Source organism: Stomoxys calcitrans, chromosome 4 (genome assembly GCF_963082655.1).
Source record: "Stomoxys calcitrans chromosome 4, idStoCalc2.1, whole genome shotgun sequence".
Classification (NCBI taxonomy): Eukaryota; Metazoa; Arthropoda; class Insecta; order Diptera; family Muscidae; genus Stomoxys; species Stomoxys calcitrans.
The window spans coordinates 71,906,198-71,918,542 of record NC_081555.1 but is presented as its reverse complement, the minus strand read 5'-3'; the positions used below and the strand labels follow the sequence as shown (position 1 = coordinate 71,918,542).

The 12,345-nt window shown below is 39.2% G+C and overlaps 2 protein-coding genes across 10 annotated transcripts in view; both read left to right on the top strand.

Moving 5' to 3' along the window:
- LOC106092154 (uncharacterized) overlaps positions 1-12,345 on the top strand; it is a 432,693-nt gene that overhangs the window by 333,317 nt on the left and 87,031 nt on the right. The window lies entirely within an intron of this gene.
- The window catches only part of LOC106083818 (putative uncharacterized protein DDB_G0289263), a 255,441-nt gene that overhangs the window by 240,346 nt on the left and 2,750 nt on the right, over positions 1-12,345 (top strand). The gene's annotated exons all lie outside the window — the stretch shown is intronic.

The window sequence follows — 12,345 nt, the reverse complement described above, 5'->3', positions numbered from 1 at the left end:
TCTTTTTCTCTGCGAAGTCGACACAGTAAGACAACTCATCGGTGTTAATCGAATTCAAAATTTTTAAAGTAGTTAATTGTTTTCTGCTTGGATTTGTTCAATGCCGATGGCCTGGCTTGGCTTGGTGCTTTAAAAGTACCATTAAAATCATCCGTAATTGCCACACAAACTAAGCTTTTAATGGCAGCCTAGCGTGGCAATTAATTGTTGCCAAAAATTTAAAAAGAAAAACAAAACAGCTTCAAAGATGCAGCCATAATTTTGGAATACGTGTACAAAGTTATTTTCAAGTTCGTCAGAGCGTCATTCCTCTGGACATAGTCTCTATACGGCTAACCATGGCGTTTAATGAAGCTATGGAGTTTCGCACTAAATTAGTTTCTATTCAACCATCGGCGCGATGATGCTGCACTCACGTCACACCTGGCATAGGTACGTTTTTGGCGAAAGAGAAAAAAAGATTCAAGTGATACTGCCAATGCAAATTGTCAACGATGTGAAATTCAAAATGGACTCATAAGTTCAGAATAATAAAATAATTAAGTGAAGTGACGATAGTTTAAGACTACATTTTCCTCAGGTATGCTCGTAAAACACAGATCTCTGAAAGAGAAGAACGAATAGGAGCATGGTCTGGTTCAAAGGTAGTCTCATATAAACTCTATTTGTTCCACGTAGACAACATAAGATTTAGGTATCAGTCCAAATTGCTGAAGAAACGTCACAGAAATGTCACCAATAAAACCCTGGGCAAAGTATATTTTATATTGAACTAGCTGGACAGGGCCCGCTTCGCTGCGCCATCTTTCACTCTCTTATTTTACCTGAGCCCTATACTGACACTGGCAGAAACATCTGGCCTTTCAAATATTTCGCCCCAATGTGGATATTATTTTCGTTCTCTACTCCCAAATACATTTCATTTGAGCCTTATATTGCTGTGGTCGGTAAATATATCGGATATGGGGGTATTTTTGGAGTTGAAGTGGACGCTCCGAGATCTAGCATTTTTGAAAATAGGGTAAAGGGAGATTAGATCAACTTCATTCTCTTGGTTTTGGTGGTGGATTAGACTTGCCAAACCCTTTGCCACAAAATTGGATATTAGATTCAAACACCACATTTAGGCTACATATTGCTATAGTCGGTTTAGGGGAAGTTTATCGGGTGAGACGTCCCTGAAACACTTGGCCATATAACAGATACCAGATTTGAACCTCTTTTTGGCATAATCCACAAATATGTCCAGTTTGAGGGGTATGTAGGGTTAGGCGGCCACCCACGCACGCAGTCCCAGTTACCATTGGTTTAGGGGGAATTTATGGGATGAGACGACCCACAAACACTTGGCCTCAAAATTGGATATCAAATTCATTTTCTACTATGAAATACCTATTATTTGTGCCCTTTATTGCTATAGTAGGCAAACATGGCCAGTTTGAAGGGAGTTTAGGGAGCGGACACTGAAATAATATCAGCATCATGCTAGAGCACGATTTTATTTGGCCCCATAATGTCAAGAATTTTGAAGGTGACTATCAAGATATTCAGGGCAACGGGTCTCGTACAGATACCCACTAACTATTATTTTGTTGTAGTTTTGGTTATCTATATTCAAAATCAAATTTCAAAGCTACCATTCGGGATACCACATTTTTATACCCTCCACCATAAGATGGGGGGTATACTAATTTCGTCATTCTGTTTGTAACTACTCGAAATATTCGTCTGAGACCCCATAAAGTATATATATTCTTGATCGTCGTGACATTTTATGTCGATCTAGCCATGTCCGTCCGTCTGTCCGTCCGTCCGTCCGTCTGTCCGTCCGTCCGTCCGTCCGTCTGTCTGTCGAAAGCACGCTAACTTCCGAAGGAGTAAAGCTAGCCGCTTGAAATTTTGCACAAATACTTCTTATAAGTGTAGGTCGGTTGGTATTGTAAATGGGCCATATCGGTCCATGTTTTGATATAGCTGCCATATAAACCGATCTTGGGTCTTGACTTCTTGAGCCTCTAGAGTGCGCAATTCACATCCGATTGGGATGAAATTTTGCACGACGTGTTTTGTTATGACATCCAACAACTGTGCCAAGTATGGTTCAAATCGGTCCATAACCTGATATAGCTGCCATATAAACCGATTTTGGGTCTTGACTTCTTGAGCCTCTAGAGTGCGCAATTCTTATCCGATTGGAATGAAATTTTACACGACGTGTTTTGTTATGATATCCAACAACTGTGCCAAGTGTAGTTCAAATCGGTCCATAACCTGATATAGCTGCCATATAAACCGATCTTGGGTCTTGACTTCTTCAGCCTCTAGAGGGCGCAATTCTTATCCGAATGGAATGGAATTTCGCACGACGTGTTTTGTTATGATACCCAACAACTATGCTAAGTATGGTTTAAATCGGTCCATAACCTGATATAGCTGCCATATAAACCGATCTTGGGTCTTGACTTCTTGAGCCTCTAGAGGGCACAATTCTTATCCGATTTGAATGAATTTTTGCACGAGGTATTTCGTTATGATATTCAACTACTGTGCCAAGTATGGTTGAAATCGGTCCATAACCTGATATAGCTGTCATATAAACAGATCTGGGGATTTGACTTCTTGAGCTTCTAGAGGGCGCAATTCCTATCCGATTTGGCTGAAATTTTGCACGACGTATTTTATTTTTACTTTCAACAAGTGTGTTAAATAAGGTTCAAATCGGTTCATAACCTGATATAGCTGCCATATAAACCGATCTGGGATCTTGACTTCTTGACCCCTAGAGGTCGCAATTATTATCCGATATGTCTGAAATTTTGTACGACGGATCCTCTCATGACCATCAACAAACGTGTTTATTATGGTCTGAATCGGTCTATAGCCCGATACAGATCCCATATAAATCCTTCTCTCTATTTTACTTCGTAAGCCCCAATGGGCGCAATTCTTATACGAATTGCCTGAAATTTTACACAGGTCTCCAACATATAATTTAATTGTGGTCCCAACCGGACCATATCTTGATATCGTTTTAATAGCAGAGCAACTCTTTTCTTATGTCCTTTTTGCCTAAGAAGAGATGCCGGGAAAAGAACTCGACAAATGCGATCCATGGTGGAGGGTATATAAGATTCGGCCCGGCCGAACTTAGCACGCTTTTACTTGTTAAAGATCCGTAGGTCCTGCTGTGTCTATACAAATTTGACGGTAAAAAGTGTACTCTACTGCCAAAGACCTTTTATTGATGTCCTATTCTATCCTGATCGGCCTTCATATATTATTTTTAATTCCTTTTTTTTTGTAGGATAGGGGGCGGTGGATTGCCCTCTGACACATCCTTTCATTTGAGTACAATATATTCTCGGTCGTCCTACATGACAGTTTGGTGTTGTTTTTATTGGGAGGAGAGGGTCGCTCGCCCCGAAGCTAAGACCCAAAAGACAATTTATTTGAGTCCTTTATTGTCGCGATATACATATCCTGCTAAACGCAGGACGGCTGAACGTGACCCAGATTTTTGAGTCCTTACATCAACATTAGATTTGAACTCTACTGAAATAGACCTTTGTTTTAATTCACATATTGTCCAGCTCGAATTACACGTCCTAATGAAGGGTATTTAGTGGGTGGGCCGGTCCCAGACTCTATCCTAAATATACATACCAGATTCGTAGTCAATTCCCATAGACCTTTCATTTGATACCCATTTTGTGACGGTGGAGATTTGTACTCTACTTTTAAATACCTTTCATTTGATACCCATATTGCCCAAAGCGGTGAAAGAGTCCTGTTGGGGGAACCCCGAAAACTTTGGGCAAAATTTTTATATCAAGTTCGTACTCTACTCTTAAATACCTTTCGTTTGATACCCATATTGTCCAAATCGGTAAACATGTCCATGCGCGGAGGGTTTTGGGGGTGGGGAGGCCCTTCAGACACCAAGGAATAAATTTTAATGACGGATTTGTACTCTCTTTTTAAATACCTTTCATTTGATACCCACATTGCCCAAAACGGCGAAAGAGTCCAGTTGGGGGGTTTAATTGGTATGGGGTATGAATAATAATAATTTACTCTTAATTGTCTTTCATTTAATAAAGTTGCATGCTAGGGGCCCCATAATGCTGTTTGACCTCTAGTGTGGATTTCTGAGATCTGGCGTTTTTAGAAATCAGGACAAAGGAGAGGATTTCTCCCACTCATGTAGCAAACAATGGATACCCTTTTTGAAGTACTTTGAAAATTAAAAAACAAGTAAAAGCGTACTAAGTTCGGCCGGGCCGAATCGTATATACCCTCCACCATGAATCGCATTTGTCGAGTTCTTTTCCCGGCATCTCTTCTTAGGCAAAACAGGATATAAGAAAAGATTTGCTCTGCTATTAGAGCGATATCAAGATATGGTCCGGTTTGGACCACAATTAAATTATATGTTGGAGACCGGTGTAAAATATCAGCCAATTCGAATAAGAATTGCGCCCTTTGGGGGCTCAAGAAGTAAAATAGAGAGATCGATTTATATGGGAGTTGTATCGGGCTATAGACCGATTCAGACCATAATAAACACGTATGTTGATGGTGATGAGAGAATCCGTCGTACAAAATTTCAGGCAAATCGGATAATAATTGCGACATCTATAGGCTCAAGAAGTCAAGATCCCAGATCGGTTTATATGACAGCTATATCAGGTTATGAACCGATTTGAACCATACTTGGCACAGTTGTTGGATATCATAACAAAACACGTCGTGCCAAAATTCAATTTCAAATTTAATTAAAATCGGATAAGAATTGCGGCCTCTAAAGGCTCAAGAAGTCAAGACCCAAGATAGGTTTATATGACAGCTATATCCGATTATGGGCCGATTTAAACCATACTTGGCACAGTTGTTGGATATAATACCAAAACACGTCGTGCCAAAATTCATTCTAATCGGATAAGAATTGCGCACTCTAGAGGCTCAAGAAGTCAAGATCCAAGATCGGTTTATATGGCAGCTATATCAAAACATGGACCGATATGGCCCATTTACAATACCAACCGACCTACACTAATAAGAAGTATTTGTGCAAAATTTCACTCCTTCGGAAGTTAGCGTGCTTTCGACAGACAGACGGACGGACGGAGAGACGGACGGACATGGCTAGATCGACATAAAATGCCACGACGATCAAGAATATATATACTTTATGGGGTCTCAGACGAATATTTCGAGTAGTTACAAACAGAATGACGAATTTAGTATACCCCCCATCCTATATTGGAGGGTATAAAAATGGGTTCAATCGAAAATTATTTAAAGAATTAAAAAGTGATAGTGTTCTCCCCAGGATTTTGAACCCGGACTGTTCTCCTCTGTACTTGGACCTATAGGGGAATACCTTAACTTTGACGGTGAAGCCTTACGCTCCAGCATGTTCTCCTGGGACGCAGAACGCCTGGGTTCAAATTCTAGCGTGAACATCATACAAAATGTTCAGCTACGGTTTTCCCCTAACTTATGAGCTGCATTTGTGAATTATCCTGCCATGTTAAAACTTCTCTAGCAAGTGGTATCGAAAATTTACAATATATTAGTTGGCTTGTCTGTAGCAAAATGTCCTCCTGAGAGGGCATTGGTAGTCAAAGGAGTAAATCCTACGAACCAATGAATGAATTTTAAGAGAATAAAGCAATTGGCTTCAAATTTTGCACAATTACTTCTTTTTGATATAGGTCGTTGGAATTGAAAATGCGCTATATCGGTTCATATTTGGATATAGCTCCCAAAAATACCGATCGTCCGATACCCTAAAGGGCGCAATTATTATCTGATTTGGCTGAAATTTTGCACTTTGACTATTGTTATGACATTAAACTTATGTGAAAAGTTTAGTCCAATTCCTTCCATAACCCGATATATCACCCATATATAGTGATCAACCGAATTGAAGTGGTGAACCGCTCGAGGGCGCAATTTTTATCCGATTTGGCTGAAAATGACTTCTGTTATGGCTTTCAACAAACATGCCTAGTTTGGTCTATATCGGTATATAACGGTAAAATAAATTCACAAATATAAGCTACCGATGTCCACTACAAAGAACATAACTATTTCGGAAGACACTACACTCACATTAGGCTCGATCTCATTTTTTTTGTATGAGTTTTACTAAGCAACAATTCTTCTTTCGGGGAAAAAATTATCGTTATATATTAGCAAAAAATCACCATAATTATTCAAATATAATTAAAGAAAAACAAAAATCAGAATTTTTGACAGCGTCACACAAAATCTAAATTACACTGACTAAATACGTGTTGTTCTATCCACCATTGATATGTTAATATAAGAATAGTACTCAAATAATAATACACTCAAACAAAAAAATATAACAGACATCATAGGAATAATAAACATTGGACTCTTAAAGTCATGTCCTCTGTAGAGGATATCGGTCGTGAAAGGATTAATGCGGACTCCCAGACCTACGCTGTTCTCTAGCCTTCATCCATCTATGTAGTACGAGCTACTAGATGACAATTCCAAGGTTACTTTAATCCAAAATAGTTCAGCGGGCAGCAGTGTCTCTCATCCGAACTCAATCTTCTATCTATTATCCCATCGTCTTAAGTCACATAGACGCAGTGGCTCGTTCATATTTAATCTGTATGTCTATTGGTCGGATACTTAAAATAGTCTCCAATGCCCCTTGTAGTCTTGGTTCTCATCGTCCCGCCTATGCAAAGACAAATTGTTCTCTGATCCTGTCGTATTGTTCTTATGTTGCACTTTTTCCTCTCATCAGTAGCCCAAACTACTGAGGCATAAGTCAGTATTGGTCTAATCACGCCCCTGTAGAGTAAGTGGTCTATTCTCAGACTGAGGTCCCATTTTGAGCTTACATTCCGTCTATATAGTGTCCAACTTCTTCTTTTTGACTTCTAAGTATTTGACCTTATCGAATAACGAAATCGTTCATCAAATTGACGCACCATCCTAGTGAATAGGCAGATTTCAGTCTTCTCTTGGTTAACATTGAGAACCGTAGGCCAAGCCCAGTCGTTTACCAGCTCCAAGATTCTTTCGGCCTTTCTGTATAACTGGTTAGGATCCGTATCTCCTTTATTCCTCCTCCTTTTATAAAATTATCTGGTTCAAATCCATCCTCAATCAGAATCTATAATATGTTGTTTTTTGTAACCACTCATGCCACTTCCTCCCATATATTTATGTCATGGGACCCACTATTTATCCACATGTTCATTAGTATATGAATTATCCAGCCTCTAAGAACCCGGTACTGGTGGAAATATGGGATCAGTGGGTCAGTCCTTACATTGGTAAAATGTGACGACTCAATCAAACACATTATTTTCGAATTCCGGCGTCTCCGTGAGTTCCTTCGTATTCTGTGGAAAATTCGTTTTCATCAAAAGCCTCAACATGTCCCCTGTTGTCTCTGTTCATACTCTCTACGTCTTCTAACGTTTCAGTGTAGACATGGGTTTTTGAGAGAAACTTTTTTGTCTTAGTGGGGTCATTATCGCTATTAACCAGTCGCAGAATAGCTTCCAGGAGGCACGTTTTGCCGCTCTGATCATCTTGTTATATTCCTTGGGCCGTGTGTAATACGCATTCCAATAAACTGCCGCTATTTAACGACGTACTCTTTTATAAAGTCTGAGGACATCTTTCCCAATTTTTGCGCATCTACCCAGTCATCTAGGGCTTTTCTTGGGATTATTTCTTTCTTGAAATGGACAACATCCTTTGAAAGACCCCACTATTGCAGTCGTTATTCTCATGACACTGTCACCAATGTCTTTTTTATGCTTGGATAGTTCAAACCACAACTACGTTCGAAAGATCCCACAATTATATCAAGTTGATTTACAACTTATTCCGCACGCTTTTTGGATTCAGTGCTGGCCTTGCTTTTCTAACCCTAATGTAGCGACGGTACAAGGAGGGGTGCTCCAATCCTGAACCTCATCGAATAGAGCTTTCATACGAACCGTCACATCTGATACCTCCTCTCTAACCCTTTTGACAAATGTAGCGCTGTTACCTATATGATGTGTTATTAGGTCGTTAATATTCAACGGCTTGCCCCCGCTTGTTAATGTTGGTACTACCCTACGAAATGTGGTGAGAGTTCGCATCGCACCCTATTAGTACCTCATTTCCTGTCTGTTTTGCCTTCCTCGCCAGCCGTTGCAGTTCCGACGAGGGTTGCAGTGTTTGAGAGTCCAAAGACACCTTCGCGTCGTCTCCCTTTCTCATCACTATGGTTCGGAATTCTATACAAATGCATATTCGTTGTCTTTCGTCTAAAAAAATGCAAAAATATATCTTAACGATTCAATAACAGTATATTATAATGCCATTGATTTGTATGCGCATATTTTTGCATATTTCCCTTTATATACATCATTTATATGTATATCTGCCCAAAATGGTCATATTTAGGACGTGAAATTGTTTTTAGTGCATTTTTCTTAACAAAATGAGCTAAAGAAGTTTGACAGAATATGGAGTGTTACCACTTAACGGTCTGTCTGATTTTAACATGTGAGGGGTCTAACATAGCTTACTTACTTAATTTCGGATAAAAAATACGCTATTATGGGTGAACAACATTCAATCGGGAGATCGGTCATTTTGGGGGCTACACCCAAAAATCGTCCGAACTAAACCATACTCGGCAAGTCGAAGGGCCTAACACATTGAGCCGTGTTAAATTTCAGCGAAATGGGACAATAATTGCAGCTTTAAATAGCCGAAAACCTTAAATCTGGAGATCGGTCTATATGGGGTCTATATTAGAATATAGACCGATGTAAACTGTTTTGTTCACGAATATCGGCGATCTTAACACAAATCATTGTGACAAATTTCATCCAATTTGGGTAATAAGTGCAGCTCTTATGGACCTCTTTGACCCTAAATCGGGAGATTGGTCTACATGGGGGCTATTTTAAGACATTGCTCGATATGGTCCATCTTCGATATTAACCTGATTACTCGGCCGAGTACCAGTGTTTGCAATTGGTAGTTAATATGGTTCAGTCCAGAAACTTTGTTCTGGGTAGTCTATGACTGCTGATTTTTTCCATCAGAGCATGTGCAGCTGTCTCGCTCCGATGAAGGCTTATCTGATTGACCTCAATCATTGATTCTCCGGTGAATGGGCATGTTGGGAGTGGGTGATGGTCTCATCTTCGCACAATAGCGTGGTTTAAGTTTTTCGTTGCAAAAATCTTTTGAATCGAATAAGATAATTGAATCATTTAAACGGCATATGATAAGCCTATGAAATAAATGTTTGAAAAGGGTGCTACGTCTTTTTGGTGCTTAGTTCTGACTTATTCAAAACAATATTTGTGGAAAAGTGTTAACTAAATGGAGTAAAAAAACATTTTTTGTCAATTTCAGATTTGTTCCCTTTTTAAGGCTTTAATATTTCAAAACTAACAATCAAACCCCATATATTATTGCAATAATTTTTTCAATGTTGTATAAAAAAAAAAGACAATCTATATCATTTTTTTTAATATTCGGAGAGTTTATTACCTTTCCAATGGTGTAATCAGATTTGCAATCGACTAAGAAATAATCGTACAATTTTAAAAATACCGCCGATACCTTGACTGAAGTATTCAACAACAAAAATTGCAAAAAGAATCATGACCATCAGCCCATCCATCAATAGAAAGAATAAAAAAAATGGCGAATCCTTATCTAGTTTTCAAGATACTTACTTACTTCACTTTAATTGGCTATGACAGAATATTTGTTCCACTAGCCGAACTTAGAATAGCGTTTCAAGCGCCTTGATCTTCTGCGCTCATTCAAAATTCGGCCACTTGATCTTTCCATCGAGCTTTTGGTCTTCCCGGTTTCCGTGTTTGCCTTCAAAAGACTTCTTTGCTGGAGCTTCTTCATCCATTCTGACATGACCTAGCCAACGCAGCCGATGTATTTTGATGCGTGTAACTATGCTATCGTCATCATAGAGCTCATACAGCTCGTGTGGCCTATATTCTCCATTAACGCAAAATGGTCCATATATTTTACGAAGAATCTTTCCCTCAAATACTCCAAGCACTGCCTCATCTGCTTTCACAAGTACCCATGCTTCAGAACCATATAATAGCACGGGTAGTAACCGTGTCTTGTATAGTGTAATCTTCGTTTCGGTTACGGCGGTGCCGAGGTAGATAAAGTTACTGACTATCTCAAAGTTGTGATTCCAAACTTTCTCCATTTTCTGCTTCTCGGTTGTCCAAGGCTTTTTGGGGGTTGAAACGATCCATTTCGTCTTATCTCCATTTACTGCCAGACCCATTTTCACTGACTCTCTTTCGATTCTTTCAAAGGCTGCAGTTACCACTTCCATTGACCGACCTATGATATCGAAGTCGTCGGCATAGGCGAGTAGCATGCGTTCTCTTGTGATTAGTGTGTCATATCTATTCACATCTGCATCTCGCATAATCTTCTCCAACAGGATATTAAAGAGATCACACGATAGGCTGTCTCCTTGTCTAAAACCTCGTTTGGTATTAAATGGTTCGGAAAGATTCTTTCCTATTTTCAGTGAAGAACGCGTATCAGCAAGTGTCATCCTGCAGAGTCTTATTAATTTTGTGGGGATACCATACTCCGACATGAAGTTTTCAAGATATTGCACTTGAAATCAGACCATACCTAAAAATTGTGTGTACTTTGAAAATCGAAAATAAGCCAACTCTGAACGGTTATCTTCTAAACTAAAAATCTAACATTTCAATGGATAGCATTTTTGAAATCGTTGAAAAGTCTTACATAAGATAAATTCTTTTAAAATTTCGCACATGGAAATTTTGATTTTTCCCACCTGTTTCCTCTGCCCGTGCCACTGTGCGTCGGCTCCTTATTCTTTAGGCTGCATTGGTTTCCTGTCACTGCACTGCACAGTTTCTATATTTGGATCTCGTCCCTGGCCGTTCTGGCCTAAAGGGTGGCTTCTTACCTTAATCAACGACCATATTCTCCTTTATTTTGCTCTACTACAGAATCCAATGCTCAACATGGAGTCAATTTTGAGCGTACTCCTGAAAGACTTTAAAATAGATAGTCCCATTCCGAGATGGGAGCGAAAAAAAAACACGTCCTTTCCACTCAACGGTTACTTTGAAACGAGCAATGACAAGCTAAAGTCGGGCAAAGCCGACATTTTGCATACCCCACGTTGGGTATGCAGACTAAGACGCCGAAAGTGAAATTTGCTCATGTTCGAAATGTAGACTTTCTACCAAAATCCGTACGAAGCATAAAGGGAATCTTTTTTTTTACATTTCCAAGTTCTTGCCTGATCATTTAATGTCACAATTTTTGTTTGTTTCTCTTGCGAGACAAACTCAATGATCGGAGATTTTCTTTGCAAATGGAAAAGATAAGGCAGAGATAGCAAGACACACCAACCAAATCGTTGTGCAAAATTTTGTGAAGGTTGATTACATATATGTTGGAGAAATATCTAAATTTGAACCGATTCATATGAAATTCACCCAAAATGTTGAAAACCATAAGAGAATCCATTGTTCCGAATTTTGTTATAATCGTTTGACAAATGACCATTTTATTGCATTGTTACTGACAATATAATGGGAGCCGTATCCAAATCTGAATCGATTTTGCCCATAAACCGGATATGTTGTGCTAGTCGCAAATGAAAGCATTTTGCAAAATTTTGAGAAGATCGGTTGATAAATGTTCTTCCAAGGGCTCTAAAAGCGAAAATCGGCCGATACATGTCTATAGGAGCTACATCTTAATCGAAACCGATTCATACTAAATTCGCCGTAAATTAATCCGTTGTGCCGATTTTTGTTATAATCGTTTAATAAATGACCATTTTCTTGCACTGTTACTGCAAATCGGACGAATATATATATAGGCGCTATATCCAAACCTGAACCTGAACCGAGTCGTTAAGGATAAGAGCTATGTATGTCAACCACCTAGTTTTTCGTGGGTATAAACACGACATTGAGTAGGAGTCACCAATGCAGCAATAGAAGTCTACACTATCGAAAGGTGTTAATTTAGTTACTATAACCTCCACCATAGGATGGGGGTATACTAATTTCGTCATTCCGTTTGTAACACCTCGAAATATGGATCCAAGACCCCATAAAGTGTATATATTCTTGATCGTCATGACGTTTTAAGTCGATCTAGCCATGTCCGTCTGTCTGTCAAAAGGACGCTGACTCTTGAAGGAGTAGGTGCTTAGGTGCTTAAAATTTTGCACAAATACATCTTATTAGTGTAGGTCCGTTGGAATTGTAAATGGACGAAATCGGTCCATGTTTT